Source organism: Cylas formicarius, unplaced genomic scaffold (assembly GCF_029955315.1).
Source record: "Cylas formicarius isolate icCylForm1 unplaced genomic scaffold, icCylForm1.1 PGA_scaffold_6__28_contigs__length_40554024, whole genome shotgun sequence".
Taxonomy (NCBI): Eukaryota; Metazoa; Arthropoda; class Insecta; order Coleoptera; family Brentidae; genus Cylas; species Cylas formicarius.
Window position 1 is genome coordinate 35,835,848 of NW_026844347.1, and position 17,032 is coordinate 35,852,879.

The 17,032-nt window shown below is 35.9% G+C and overlaps 1 protein-coding gene across 13 annotated transcripts in view; it reads left to right on the forward strand.

Moving 5' to 3' along the window:
- The window catches only part of LOC132704166 (diuretic hormone receptor-like), a 325,297-nt gene that overhangs the window by 221,290 nt on the left and 86,975 nt on the right, over positions 1-17,032 (forward strand). Inside the window, exon 1 of one of the 13 annotated variants that reach the window (XM_060674009.1) lies at positions 5,202-5,225. The exons of the other annotated variants lie outside the window; for them this stretch is intronic. The gene's annotated coding sequence lies outside the window, so the exon portion shown is untranslated. Of the gene's footprint in view, positions 1-5,201; positions 5,226-17,032 lie in introns of those variants that run through there. 13 annotated transcript variants of the gene reach the window in all.

Here is a 17,032-nt window from a genome sequence, read left to right on the forward strand (position 1 = left end):
AATTACTTTAATTATAACAATTATCTAAAGATATATTAGCCAAGCTAAATGTTTAATCAATATCAAAATATTTCATACTTAAAATGAAAAAAAAAAGGAAATATAGAATAAATATAAAAAATAAAAATATAGAAGTTTGAGAAAACGTACTGCATAGTGCATACTGCAACTTTAGCTTAAGGTTAAGAGAGACAACATAAGTTGCAAAAATCATAATAGTATAAATGTAGTTGTATGTTGTTCTTTTATAATGTACTCCGACTGATATCCCGGAGTATGTTTTTTTAGAAATATCAGTAACTGAAAAGTTAGTTGATTTATGAAGAAAGTTAGGTGTAAAGTGGTTTTATAAAAAAATGTATTCTATAAAAATATTACTGGAAAAGCCGGTTTTCTATTGTGAAAAATTGGGAAATCTGGGAAAAATGGGAAAGGTTTTCAACGAAAAATTAGTGCCAAAAAGGCCTTAAATTATTTTTTTTTTGCAGTTTACAGTAATAAGGAGTGGATATTAAATCAAAAATTATAGAATTTCATTTTATTATTTAGTTAATTTAATATTTATTTACTCTATTATATTAAAATAAAATAAAATTTAACTGTTGACACGATGTTGTGTAGAAAATGTATCTAACTTCTTATATTTAAGTTTTTGGCGTCTCTTTGATTCGTTATAGCTTTAAAAGTTGTTTTGTGTTCATCTCTGTTTTTAAAATTGCGTTATTGTTAAACTTGAGAGTACTCCTTTATAGTTTCATAAAAAAAAATTCAGTTATCAACTCTTTTCTGCACCGAGCCATAACACTATCTCATCCCAGAATCACATCTTACCTTTTCCATCTGCTAATCTCGCCAATAATTTCCGCATTAGAAATATTGAGCGTTCCATCACAAAGTACACTTTGCCGCAACCTTCGAAAGGAAATGAGTTCGAAAGCTACCCCGCACTTGCCGTTGCCAGATTTACAACTTGTCCAAAAATCCTTCAATATCTTCGATCAATCAAAGACAAAATTACGTTTGAGATACGAAGAGGTTACAACATCCCATGCATATTCGGCGAAGAATACATTGGAGAAACGGGACGAAAAATATCAACTAACCTAAAAGACATCAAAGATTCTAAAACAATATATAAGGAGATACAGAGTAGGATACGAGCCAGTTTCAGTTAAGGTCTGAAGAAGACCACAGTTATCAGGAGGGATCCAGAAGTGCGTGGAAGTTTCTTTGAAAAATTAATAGAATAATTCTTTGAGAATTGTATGACAGGTATATTGTCATGTACAATGTTATGTTTTAGCGTTATTTTATATTCACTTTTTAAAGGACGTATAAAAAAATTCAAACCACAGTCACGACCAAAGAATAGAACAAATTTCTTTAGTGTTCACTCAGTATTCCTCAATAAATCTTTCCTCTCTTCAATGGTCTAGAGTCTCATGAAAGTTTTGTTACTGTTTGTTTCTTAGCTTTGGCAAATCCTAAATGCATAAAATAAAAATGTCTGTATTTAGTTATGGGTCGCGGTATCCAACGAGGCTGCTCTTATACATCCACTCTAATGCAAAGAAAACCCTTAATACCACTAAAAAGAAGAAATAAAAATAATTAAATGAAAGGAAAAGGCACAAAGTTTCAGAGAAACATAACTATTTAAAATAGTGCAAGCTTGTGACGGTTCAAAAGATAATCTGCTGATCTGATGTGGGTTGAAGATACTGGGGACATTCTGACTGAAAGATCTCTGGTACAAGGCGGTGCATGGGACTTATTATACGAGTTCCGTTTGTTTGTTTTTTTTTTGCAATATATTTAGGACATCTGCTAGTTCGAACTTTAGAAATAAGACTTGCCAAATGCAAAGTGTATTTCTGGCTTAAAGTGGGCCATCCGGATAGTTGCAGAAACATTCTGAAGCTTCATGAGATAAAATCAATGGATCTGTTAGTCGTAGTTTGGTCCAGCTTGAAGGATGTCCCTCTACATATATAGTAACCTTAATTTTCCACAGGTTTTTTGAACAAGTGATGAAAATCTCAAGTCTGAATCAAAAATAAGTCCCTAGTTTCCTCGCGAATTCATTTAAGTTTAGTTTTCTTTCCATTAAGTATCAATTTGTGTGCTTTGTAAACCTCTAAAATAATTGTCCAACCCCTAAAAACTCATTTGCTCTGCACGAAATTGTAGCCAATATGTAAGACGACCGCTTTATTCGTAATAGTTAATAAAACTGTAACAGTTATAAGCACGCGCATAATCCGATCCTCGTCACGACCTCAAATTATCCGACTTATAAATATAAGTTTAACGTCCGTCGTAAAAACGGGCAATTATTCGGCTCTAACATTAATTAAATGGAACGGCACTTTTATTAACGATAAAACGAGCTTATTTGGATTTAAAGGCAGCCAGTTTCGAGGCAAAAGCGTCGCGATAAGTTACTCTTCTTCCGTCCAGAGCGCCTCCGCCATTTCGTAAACAAATTAACTGTTTTGCAAAGCGGTTACTAAGTGAAGCGATCTATATAGATTTTTCCAAAGCCTTCGACGGAGTATCACATAATATTCTTCTTAGTAAGCTTGCAACTCTATTGGCTTGAATGGTCCCACACTTAGTTGGTTATAGAGTTACTTAACGAGCATACTTCGACCAGAATTATACCGACCTCGTGATTAACCTTGCCTGCTGTTTATTACTCCAAAACAGCACACCCTTACCCGTAACCGTTCTACGACCGTCCTAGGAATTTATCTACCTTAGTGTAGGTAAGCGCGAAAATTTCCCGGCCTGACATAAATGCAGCTCCAGTATCACTATAAAACATTGTCTTCTTTCAAATATATATCTTAGTAGCCTGCGAAAAAAAAATTGAAGTCTTGCGTCAAATAGTTTTTTATTGACAGCATTTTAAACAAGACGTGTCCGAAAAAATCTCGCACCTAACGCAAATTGAGTATACTGCAGTCATAAAGTTTTTGACAAAAGAAGGGTTAGAACATAAAATTATTAAAGAAAGGCTGGATGGTGTGTACGGCCAAAGTTCTCCTTCGTTATCTGTAGTGAAAGAATGGGCAAAACGTTTTCGAACGGGGCAGGAGTCCCTTGAAGATGGTTCAAGAACTGGTCGACCAGTGGAGATCATAACGGAAGATATTGTTGCGATTGTTGAAGAGGTGGTATTGAGTGATCGACGTTTAAAGGTCAAGGAAATCTCAGAAATTACTAAGCTTAGGTATGCATAAGATTAGTGCAAGATGGGTTCCTAAAAACCTTTCGGCTATTCAAAAAAACAACGCCGTGTCGAGTGTGCGCGGTCTTTTTTCGAACCGAAGCCTGTGATAGAAACTATTGTGACGGGAGATGATACTGTGGTTGTCTATTATGACCCTCTATCGAAAAAAGAATCTAATGAGTGGCGTCGTAAGGGCGAAGCACCTCCAAGAAAATTCAGAGTCTGCCAGTCAAAAAAAAAAGGTGATGGCCACGATCTTTTGGGATTGTGAAGGAATTCTTTTGATAGATTTTAAAGAAACTAATACCACTGGCAATTGTAAATATTACGCAACGTTATTACATCAATTGCGAGACTGCGTGTAAAACGTCGAGGAAAACCAGATACGTGCGTCTTTTACATGATAATGCACCTGTCGATACTGCTGGTGTTGCACATGCTGTGGGTTCCAACAGATAGATGATCCTCCCTATAGTCCAGATATGGCCCCCAGCGACTATTATTTGTTTGGATATTTGAAAAAGGACTTACGTGGACGGCGGTTTAACGACGAAGTTGATTTAAAACAGGCTGTTTTAGCTCATTTTGCAGACAAACCAAAAGAATATTTCTTTAAAGGGATTGAGTTGCTAATCAAGAGATGCAGTAAGTGTATTGAAGTTGAGGGGGATTATATTGAAAAATAAAAAATTGTTACTCTACTTTGTTTCTTGCATATTTAGGCCGGGAAATTTTGGCGCTGCCCTCGTAAGTATGTTTTCAACCTTTTCGCCGAGCAATTCTTGAAATATGTACATAAAAAAATTTATGCAAAGTGACAATGTCGCATGGGTTTCCGTATATCTCAAGAATTAAAAATTAAAATTAAATTTAAATGAAATAAATACTAAAATCATGAAAATCCATATTCTATTGAGCGGTCTTTAATTTTAGTTTTAATTTTCGATGTTTTGCTTTCGAAAATCGGAAACAGTGACGGTTATTTCGGTCGATCGAATCACTGGGACGGAAACTCGATTTTTCCTCAGCAATCTCGAGCATTTGTAGGTGTTCCAGTTTCGTTTTCGCGAGTTGACAGCAGGAAATGTAGACCAAGTTTCCGCTGTAGATAATTCTCTTTGGTTACGACGAAAATTGTGCCGATTTTGGACAGACCCGGAATAAACCGGAATCTAGTGCTAATTAAGTCTGCTGGGATATATCACAGAGCATAAAGCAAGTGAGGGTAATAAGTACGTTTCGTGAGCAGTATTTGAATTTTCGGAGCTGCTATCACTAACCAAAAAAACATAGAAAAGAAATATAATTAATAGGCATATAAGGCTAAGAACAAGAAATGCAGTAAATGCAAATAAACTTACTTTTGCATCATAATATGTCGATTTTCTGGATCGAATTTGTTCAAACCTCAAATTATTATGGTCGCATTGGCTAAAAGATGATGACATAACTAAAGTAAGTATATTGGACTATGTTTTGCCTAACTGCTCCAGCAATTTTTAGGTATAAGTTATGAAGAGTTTCAAAATTGAAAAGGATTTCGAATTATGTGCAATTGTTTATATATACAGTTCATCGTATAAAAGTTTTACTTAATCTTAAGCATGGTCGACAAAATTTTCAGTAATATCATTGTCTCAGGTGTGTATCACATAAATAGATATTTCTATCACTTCTGACCACTATGGCCACCGTTTGATTAGGATTAGAAATGGTACAAAATAAGTTACAAGGAGGTTTTTTGCTGATGAATATTTAATATATTGAAGTTGGATGGAATTGTACTCCTCATCTAAATTATTATTTTGATATAGGATTTCCGCTATGTAGAACCATAGTTAATCCTAATTAAACATCTTATTACTTAATTACATTCCAGATCTTTATGTGTGGTACAAACTGACCGAATCATAATTTTTAGCTTTATAAAAAGAAGGGGAAAAAATATAGAAAGGTTTTCTCTGGGATAAGGCTCCAAATAAGTATAATAGTAAGTATAAATAAGCTAACTCAAATACCACAATGAAATCTGCTTAAGGAATCGTAAATTCAACAACACAGGTATTGAATTAAAAACAAATGTTTGTTCTAGCTCAACTCTTTGATTGCCGATTTCAAGTCAATCCTGTAGATCCCTTTGAAATATTTAGAGTGGTGTCATTTCCTAATAAATACTCCTCTGGATTTGATAAAGTGCCAGTGGTGATGATGTCATCAATGAAGGTTTTCTAGGCAGGTGTTGAAAGATGTGTTCAAAAACGCTAAAGTTGTAGCTGTAGTAGCAGTATTGTCTCCCGTGTCTAAGAATATTTATTGAAAAAAATGATTTATCTTTGAGTAATGAATAAGTATCAATTTGAGTTAATACCCAAGTTGAAAATATTTGATATCATCGTATGTATAACTGAAAACATCGATAAGAATCTTAAAGTGGCTGGAGCAGGACAGTATTAGAGGAGGCGCGGTAGATTTTCTGAAATCGTATTAATTAAATAGGAAACAACCTGTATATGTGAGTAAGGACGGCGTTTGCATACTCAAAAATGTTTTATATAAGACGGGGAGTACCACAGGGCTCCATTCTGGGTACCTCTCCTATTTGTGTTGTATCTGAATAGGATAGCTTAGTCTGACATTTAAAAAGGTGGTTTTGTGTTTGGGATGTTCGGGTATGGCAGATGGCGCATAACTTTCGACTGACAGCGGTGTTGCCAGAGCTATGAAATTTTCTAAACTTTAGAACCTGGGCGTCTTAACTACTTCGAATTTTTGACCAAATTCATTTGTTTAATCTAGATGTAGAAAACACCACTTACAATATAACTGGTTAAATTTTCCATAATTTGAAATGTTGGGATCATATTACAGACTTATTATATACAGTTCTCGTTTCTCTTCGCTTCTAGGAGTATAAGCCATCATACGAAAATGAAACATCCTCCGTTCGAAATGGCAAGCCGGATCCTATCCGCGCATTCTAATCACTAATCAACAATCGACTGGGGTGTTGTAAAGACGGCGACGACGGTCCCAACAGGAGTCCCATCAGCACGCACCTGTATAATGGCATTAATCAAGGGCCACAAAGTGGCGGGTTTCCGAAATTATAGGAGATCCCTTAAGCCCTTTTATTTATGTAGATTTATGTGGTCTGATAAGAGGGTAATTTCTCGGGCGTTTGCGTTACACGATTTCATTAGCTACGAGTCGTGATTATGAAGGAACGTGCGTATTTTTAACCCACGCGTGTTTTGCCTATCAATTATCGGCCGCTCAGGCGTTTCCAGTTGACACGCCAACGGGAAAATAACGTTGGCAGAGATTTATATTCGCAAAAGCACCAGAAGAACTTGAATCAAAGATTGTCTTTTTTACTTAATTGCATATCGCTTGTGATTATACCTGAGTAAGGGCAACGAAAAAAAAAAGCTCTGTAATGGCCACCAGAGGGCGTAATTGACATTACACACCCGGTTTCTGCAAAATGTACTTATATTAATGACCCTTTAAGTGAATATTGTTTTAAGGCTTCGACACATTCAAATCTTACTTTTTACAATACTTCTGGATACCTCCTGCGTCAGTTTTTGCTGAGTCGAAATTGCTGACGTTTCGCCAATTATCCTGTTCGCTTCTTCAGAGCTTGATTGAAACTGAAACTGAAGCATTTTAGCGCAAAAACAATATAAAAAAATATCACAAAATCTGCGCCGTGACACGTTGGATTAAAATTAATATATGATGGATCTGACAACAGAGGCATTCCGTTGTATTAAAAGTTATAATTTTTGCATCCGTCACTCGTTTAAAACATAAAACCTATAAGAGCAATTGTTGGACAGGAAGGAAATGCTAGAAATTTCAATCCGTATATTGATTTTAGAATCCCTGTGCATAGGATACCGTTCTAAAGTTACTTGAATTCGTCTAATCTAATGGGTAATGGGTGATGGGTCTTTTTTGTAATTCATTTAATACAAAGATAGCATAATAATATATAATTATGATAGAAGTTTAGAAATTTAAAACAAGTAACACTAAAAAGTAAAGCAAGTAAAAACTAAGCTAAAACAGAATAGAAAGTCTACAGTAGGTTTTCAACTATAAGGTTTATAGCATTAGAAACAAAATCGGTGTTTTTAGTTGGACTAGAGCTTCTCTAATACACCTTCGTAGTTCATTTACCGTAGTGCATCATTCTTTAAATACCCTATCGTTAATTGTCCCCCATAAAAAAAAGTTCAGCGGGATAAGATCTGGACTTCGAGGTGGCCACCAGATGTCTTCATTTTGTCCTATTCATAGATTGTAATTTTGATTTAAGATTTCAGTGATATCGTTTCCCCGGTGGTACGGAGCGCCATCTTGCTACCATATTAATTGAGCACGTTCACACTCCGTTATTTCATTTATTATTACTGCTTGTATTTCATTTCTAACATACCGTCTAGAGTTTATGTTTTCATTAAAGGAAATTTGCCCTATAACCTTTAATCGGTATATTCCGCGCCACACTTTCATAGATCGTTTACCTTGTCCTTTTACTTCTAACACCCTTTTCTTATTTTCATCGCTCCAGTAATGTGTGTTTTTCCTATTAAAAATTGGGGCTTTAGTATGAAAAATAGACTCATCGGTCCGAGTTATAAAATGCAAGACGTTAAAAATTGCAGTAGTGTAATCCTGTCTCATAGTCTCATTCCTCTAGATATTGCACTGGTAAAAACTTCAATTCTTTTCGTTTACTTAATTTTAAACAATTTCTGAAGCTAATTCTTTTAACATCCAACTCCAAAGCGGCTTGACGAGTGGAGGATTCTTCTATATTCTCAAAATGTTGTAGTATATCCGACTGCTTCTTCTCTGTTAAAACTTCTCGTGGTCTTTTCTTGGATGTTAGCAGACGGGTACCATATTGAATAAACTTTGCATACATTTTTCGCAATAGCTTCTTCTCTGGAATCCGCTTTACAGGAAACTTTCGTTGATACTCTCTAAGAGAGGGAGTTATCGAATTCGATGAAAAACATTCAAGCGTTTTTTCTTGCACCGTATCCTTTTGTTAGTATTTTTCGCCAGCGAGTTTATTACTAAAAATATCGAAAAGAATTAGAGTTAGGTCTAGGACATACATACACCAAATTATAGGTATTTTGACTGGCTGAAAAACATGGGCGTCTCCATTTTAAAAATAAATGAATACTGCATGTTGAAATTTAAAAAATAAATGTCCTTTAATTTAAGACACCCTGTATAATTTGAAAATACCTAGTCAATGCAGATCGTTAGAAAGAAGTCTTCTAAAAATGTGTTTAAAATTCGATCAAGTAGTCGTTACTGCCAGCCCTGGAAGTACTGTCTAAACTGCACAAGATTCGAATAAGTAGTTTTTATAAAAGTTACCTTTATTTTTGGCAAGGATTCTAAAATCATCAAAATATATTGGGTATTCCAAATAGAATTTTAAAACTAATGTGGATCGAGCGCTTATTGGACACTATGTATATATAAAAAATAAATAATGTTAATAATAATGTTAATCTAATTTAAACCATAAAATTTTTGTATGATCTTTTTTTTCTGAGAAAAGGTACAGGCCCCTAGTAAAGTGGTGACTGTGTAGGATATAGCAAAACGTTGAAATAAGCAAACAGTGACCACAGACGTATTTACCAAATTGAATAAAAAAACAGCGTTTCAATTTTAGCACAGAGGATGAGGAAGCTGAGATAGCTAAGGATTGGCTTACAAAAATAGCTTAGCCCTTAACAAAGGGAAACAGTTTCTTTATTATTCTTTCAAACGCACATCAACGAAGTAAATATTGGACAATGTGCAAAATTCTTGGGAATTCATTTAGGCTCTAAACTAAATTACTGTCACTTTTACTGTTACTGACGCCGATTTCCTTTGTGTTTGGTATATTATGTTTAGGTAATGTATTTATGACACAATGTGAAATAAAGTTGATTATTATTATTATTATTACACAGACCAAGGGGCTAAAAAAAACTCAAGAAAACATCTTTCTAATACGTAGCCTAAAGGACACTGTAAATGTATGTTATATGTTACTTAATGTAAAAAAAATGCTGTAGTATTAGCTTTAGTCGTTCGTTGAGTATGGTTCACAACGGATATAGCATTGATGCAGTCGAGAACGAGGCCGTCACTAGCATTAAAGACTTGGGTGTTTTCTTCGCTTGTAAACTAAGTTTTGTGACACATTTTGCGGCAGTGGTAAACATGTCTATGCGAGTTGTTGGGTTTGTTGTACGCAATAGTGGCCAACTTACTCCACATTGCTTTAAAACCCTTTGGTTCGCTCCAGACTGGAGTATGCATCTGTGATATGGTCTCTATCATGCCATATAGATAACATCGAAGCCGTTGAGAAAGTATTTTTAAGATCTTTGGCTTCAAAGGCGCATTTCAATATCTATAATGGGTATCAGATCAACTAAGGCCTTCAATGTTGATACTCTTCAAACCAGAAGATATCAGAGGGATTTAGTTTTTCTGGTTAAGATTCTGAATGGTTGGTGTTTATGTCCAGTTCTTTTACACAGCATGCAATTTAACGCATATTACAGAAGCCGTGATAACTCAATGTTTCGCATACCTTACCATCGCGTAAATTATGGAGTTTATCCACCCCTTATTAGAATGCTGAAAGCGTGCAACTGTCCAAAAGCTCGATCTTTTGGTCAATAGCCTCCGTTCATTTCGTTCTGATGTGTTCCGTTTGTGTGCCACCACTTAATTGTATTTATTGTTATTGTTATATTTTGTTCTGAGTTCTAACTGTTATACTGCTGTCTTTCTCTCTCTTTGCCTTTAATGAATGTAAAGTTTTTTAAATTGGTTAAACTGTAAATAAATAAATAAATAAATAATTGGCTCCCACTTGCTTTATGGTCTGATAAACAAGGACCAGGCTCCCGGTGCAGCAAGAGTATATTTGGCCTACACCTTAGGGTAGATAAAATAATCACAAACCTCAGAGGATGTTAGATCGAAATTTTTTAAAATCCTTGCATTGCCAAGCGCAGCACTTACACACTTAAGTGTCTAGTTTACGTTTACGAGAATCAAACAGATTTTTTACATGTGAATAAAGTTCACCCCTACAAGACACGGAATAAGGACAACATCAGACCCGACTAGGCTTAGTCAAAGACTTTTTAGTAAAGCCCTTTACGGCTTTGAGGAGTTTATCTTTTTTCAAGATATCAATCAATATCTAGTCCGATGATTGCACCTCTTCGACTCCTTGCTTTCTGTGATGAGTTTCTGTGATAATCTTCGTTCAGCTTTAATGTATACCCAGATGCCCTCACAGGGCTATATGCTTCATGTATATTGTATATTATGTTGTGAAATTGTTATTCCATGTTATAATTGATTGGTATGAGTGATTGTATACATTTTCTCTGTTTGTAAAATGAAATGAAATGAAATAATGCTCTAGCCAATAACAAAACCGATCGGTCAAAATGTAAACGTTGAACGTTTTTGCTCGGGAAAGGGACGAAAGGGCGACCCGGCGCTGTCCGTTTGGAAAAAAGAAAGCGAAATCATTTATTGGCAACCGCCGGCGCCGCTGCGGTAAAATTAAAATGTCGGCCCGGCTCGAAACTTTAACCGGAATATAAATTTAAAACAATCCAGTTTTACCTGGCAACCGGCTACGTTTCCTGTCATCATTAATTAACCGAACAAACCGAAACGATATTCGAAATGGAATTTTTTGCCACTCGCGCCATGGCGGCGGATTTTGGCGGTTAAATTGCCCTTCAGTCTTTTCAAAGTCAACAAAAATCGTTGCTTCATCAATAAAAAGGGACACTCTAAGGTCCGGCAGCATAAATCTACCGCAGCTATACAGGGTATACCGGTATATAGTGTGTCCCAGTAAGGGCAATGAGACAGAGTGGCAGCCATATAAGTACCAGAAATATAGAGGCCCTGTCTTTGTCAATAATAAAGGAATTTATGAAGCAAATACGAAAAAAATGCGACAAGTGCATGCGGGAAATTTATTTTATTTAGATGCGGCTTTTTAGATAGATAGATAGATAGATTCATTTATTGACTACGTTTCGTACAAAAGGGACGTACAATTGTAGCAAGTCAGAAGTGATATTCAAGTGCAATAAAATCAAATTAATAAATAACATAAAAACACACATCCAATACAAAAAAAATTAGACAGTACTATGCAGTTTTATAGCGCATCGATACCAGTGACAGTGTCAATGTATGCTCGCAAGGAGTAAAAACGTTGCAGGAATTCTTTAAAAGTATGTTTAAATTTTCTATTGCTCATCTTTTTCACGGTACCTGGCAAAACATTATACAATTACTGGTAGTAGATATAGATGCAAGGAGGGGGCATCACTTTGAATTTTTTAAAATAAGGTTGACAATGGTCCCTATATCCTATATGAGCAACGACTCGAATGGCTCTTTTCTGCATAAGTGTGAATGCAACAAAGAAAAATAGACCATAAGCAGAGTCCTTGTTCCTATCAGGCCTCTCAGTCGTCGAAGAACAACTTAACGGACTGTCCACTATTTACCAAGCAATTGGAGGAAAACACAATACTCTGGGTCTTGTCTAAATTTAATTTAAGATAATTATTTTCGAACCAGACATTAGCCCTGTCCTCCAACATGCCAACCCTAACGCACAACTCCTCGATACTCTTAGCAGATGTAGTGAAGGATGTATCGTCGGCAAACATCACGCACTGATTGGGGGCCAAGAAATGATAAAGGTCATTCATGTAGATTGTAAATAGTAGCAGGCCCAGGACGGAACCCTGGGGCACCCCGCTTACTACTGATTCAAGTGATGAACGGTCATCCTGGTATTCTACAAACTGCTGTCGGCCCTGCAAGTAGGACCCTATAAGATCTAAGGGCAGACCTCGTATACCATATCTGTATAGCTTTTTAATAAGAAGCTGGTGAGAAACACAGTCGAAGGCCCTGTAGAGATCACTCAAGGTCAAACCAACTAATTCACCCCCCTTAACTATCCCACTCGCAACTTTTTAGACACTGCTTGGATCGTCGAACACCCTCCCCTAAATCCAAACTGACCAGCACAAAGACATTCGATCTTATTAATATAAGAAGTTAGCTGATCTTTTAGTAAGATCTCAAAAACTTTTCCGAACAAAGGCACGATTGAAATCGGCCTGTAGTTGTTAGCATCATTTATATCACCTGCCTTATGGATTGGAACTACTCTCGAAATCTTAAGCAGCGACGGAAATACACCTGTGTCAATACATTTATTAAATAAAGTGGTTAATGGCAGTGTAATGTACTCAACCAGTCTCTTCACCAAGACACTATTGATATCATAAGCATCGCTAGAATAAGATTTTTTTAATCTTAGTATGGCTCGGTACGTATCCTCACAAGTTATCGGATGCAAAAAAAAGTAGTTTCCTCCAGTGGAATCCCTTCAACACATGCACTCTGTATATTGTGATTCACCGTTAAGATCTTTATAATATTACTCGAGACAGAACTAAAAAAACTGTTAAGATCGTTTGCTGATAAATCGGATTCTTTATCACATCTCCTCAGACAATTTCTTTCATAGTTAACGATTTTCCAGACATCTTTGTTTTTATTGGTTGATTTTTCGATAAAGCCATCAAAAGCAGCTTTTTTAGTTTGTTGAATTTTTTGTTTATATTCCTTATTTACTTCTGTATAAAGAGGCTTCTGTGAGACTTTACTGAGAGTTTTAACAGCTGACACTCTGTTTCGAAGAGCTACTAGATCTTTATCAAACCTGTTGACCGGTGATTTTTTATGAGGAATGTTGTTAACAGAACAATTTTGTTTGATCAAGTCTTGAACTTTGTGCAATATAAATGAAGACATAAAGTTGACATCGTTAGAACCAAGGCAAATATTCCAATCCACAGCCTCCAAGGGCTTCCTAATATTCACAATACCTGATTTGGCAATAGTTCTAATTTTTTTAGTTCTGACTAGTTTTACAGTGTTTTCTTAAAATATGCCTAGATATCATTAAATGTTATGGAAAAATGTGATAGTTATGGAATAGTTATGCTTATACTGGAGACAGAGTGACAGCAAAACAAGAAAAAGAATAATTATGTAATAAATATATGCGTTATTAGTACATAATACGTCATTTCTTTGAAAATCTCTTTGATTTCGATAAAATTGAACTATCATCTCATTTTACGCTTGCTGAACTTAGTTTTAATGAATTTAGGGAAATCACAAATACTGCGGTTAATAAAGTCTGTCAAAACTTATAAATTTAAGTATTCAAGCCAAAACTTTTCCAGACATTTTAAGAATAGCTCTAGTAATAGCAGTATTTAAAAAAGATAACCCTGATGTTGAAAATTATCGCCCTATATATCTACTTCCAATTGTTTCAAAAATTGGAGAAAAATGTATAGCTAAACAATTAGTTCAATGGTGTGAAATTAATGGCATTTTTAATAAAAATCAGTTTGGTTTTAGAAGAAATAAAAACACTGTTTCAAGCATTCTCAATTTAGTTTCAGACATTACAGATGCATTCCACTAAAGTCTTCGACTGTGTCGATCATGGAATTCTTCTGCGCAAGATAAAGGCTTATAATTTTTCAAATAGCAGTTTTAGTTTGATGCAATCGTACCTTAACAATAGATGCCAGGTGATTAAGTACTCTGGGGTGACATCACCAAAGAGTGAGGTGAACATTGGAGTGCCCCAAGGCTCAATTGTGGGCCCCATATTATTTTTAATATATATAAATGACTTCCTTTTGTGGATCCTACATCTGTTTACACAATTATTGCTGATGACACCACTGTTTCTGTGGCTTCATTAGAAGACACGTTGCAGAGTTCCAGGATCGCACAGGGAGAGGTTGAACACTGATTTAGTGCAAATAAATTAGTTTTAAATAATGATCAAACAGAGAGTGGCTTTTTCCAAGCGAAATTTAAGTACAGTTAATTTTAACAAAATAGATACCAGATTTCTTGGCATCTATGTTGACCCAAAACTTGAGTGAGATAGATTTTATTGCTCAGTAACTGACCAAAAATTTGTATTTGCTTCAACGCTTCACCGAACATGTCTCCCCTGGTGTGTTAAGGACTGCATATTTTGCACTTTTTCATTCACACCGCCTATATGGGGCTATGCTGCTGTCAGACACCACTTGTTCAGATTACAACGAAGAGCAATTCATATTATTAGTGGACTTGGTTATCGGGAGGACTATAAAAATGCCTCTCGAGACTTGGAAATTTTTTCCTTTTCCCTCGTGGTTTATTTTAGAAAATCTATTATTTGCAAATAAAAATCCGTTATTAAATTTGTTATTAAAGCTTCTTCTCTATCAGACTTCGTGAAAAAATCTGTTACACCTCATGACCCTAAAATTCCTCGTCTCTACGGACTCCCAAATATTCACAAACCCTTTGATCTATTGTCAGCAAGTTCTCCAACATATTCTCTAGCAAAATATCTAGCTTCCTATCGAAACCCCTCACAGGGAAAACTGACAGTTTCGTACTTAATTCCTTTCACTTCATTGAACAATTAAAAAGCATTACATTAGATACTCGAGATATTCTAGTTAGTTTCGACGTAGAATCCCTCTTTACCAGAGTTTCTATTCCTGAAACTTCCGACATCATTTCAGATATATTAAAGTCCGAGAATCTGGAACCAAAGCTTCGCACCTTAATTGAAAAATGCTTGTCGGAAACATATTTTTCTTATAACGGTCAAATTTTTGAACAAACGTCGGGAACAGCTACGAGTTCTCCATTATCACCAGTTATCGCGAATGTATTTATGGAAGCCTTTGAGAAAAAAGCTTTCGTCACCTTTCATCTAAAACCAAAATTAAGGAAACGCTACGTCGATGATACTTTTGTTATTTGGCCTCATGGTCATGAAACCCTAGTAAATTTTCTTGGACATTTAAACTCTATACACCCTAACATACGTTTTTCCATTGAGTTGGAACCTAATAATAATTGTGTTTACAGAACTCCTACGCACACAGACCGATACCTTAGAGCATGGTCACATCACCATCCGGCCCAAAAATTATCTGTTATCAGCTCTCTTGTTTACAGAGCCGTAAGACTATCTCAGCCCGAGTTACTGAACCCAGAATTAAAACACTTTACCTCTGCTCTTCTCTCTAATAATTTCCATATTAAAAATATTAAGCGTTCCATCAAAAAATACACTTTACCACAACCTTCCAATACCAATGAGGCCAAAAGCAATCCTATAATTGCCACTCTGGTCCTTCCTTACATTCAAAACATCACTGACTACATATCAAAAGTTCTAAAGAAGTATAACGTCAAAACCAGATTTACCAATTCTATTTGAGATAGCAGGAGTTTACAGGATTCCATACATATGCGGCAAAGAATGCATTGGAGAGACCGGACGAAAAATATCAACTAGACTCAAAGAACACGAAAGCGCTTTATGACTAAGACAAATAAACTCATCAGCTGTTGTCGGACACGCTCATGAAACCGGATATAAAATTTTATTCTATAAAACAAAAATTCTTGCATGTAATCACATCTTCTACCAACGAAAAATCCGAGTGTCTATAGAAATCTATAAACAAGCAAACAATCTTAATCGCGCCTCAGGTCTCTACCTGTCACCAATATGGGCATCCGAGACTGTGTTTATGCGCCACATTTAGCTCCGCCTCCCTCAAACAATATATAAGCAAGTACAGAGTAAAATACAGACCAGTTTCAGTCATGCTTTGAAGAAGCCAACAGGATGATTGGCGAAACGTCACCAAGTCCGAGTCAGGAAAAACCGACGCAGGAGGAATCCAGAAGTTTTGTAAAAACTATTACAGTAGCCTGTGAAAAAAAAATATTCACATGCAGTTTTCACTATGCTCTTGGACGCGCTAGTGACGTCCAAAGGTCATATCGTCGCAGTTATTGTTTTGCAGAAAATTACAATCATAATGGCGTCACACATAGCAAGAAGGAAGGAAGCCCTTTTTGACCACTCCGAATGACTTAAAATGCGTTCACCCTTAACATTTCAATTTTTCTTGGCTTTAAAATACTTTTTCTATTCCCTTCTGTAAAATTCCTAATTACACACCGATCTAGCGTGCGAGAAGCGTCACTTTACGACGTCAGATTCGTTTCCCACGGATCCGAGCCACTTCGGACATGTTCGGGGTTTTACCGCAGCGGTTTGGGAGCCATCGGATGTTTTCGGAGATATTTCCCACGCCCTGTATTTTGACGTTTGTCAGTTCTAACGGTCATGTCGGTGAATGTATTCGTGTTGTTTTGCGAAAATGTACCCAAAAACTAACGGTCGTTTGTTAGAAACTCGAAAAAAATTTCCGGTATTTTGTCTTGATCGATCGATACTTTGCTAAGATTGCTAAGACCATCTATTTTCCTAATACTTCAAATGGCCGACAATACTGTTCCGAGCGCTAAATCAATCTTTCGAGCGATTATGAACTGCTCACCTAACCACCATTTTTTCTATGCTTATATCATTTCTAGTTGCAGTTACACTGAGTCTAAAATTATAATAAAATACATACTTATCAACGCTCGGGTGTTAATAAGGTTTATTGGTCGTCTTTGACGCTTTGTGATGCATTTCACAGTACACGCACATTATGTAATAAAAATCGAAATAAAAGTTCAAAAACAACTTTGTATCAAAATTCGTATTGTGCAGCTTCGGGTATTCTCGCAAGGTACCTGACCTATGCGAGA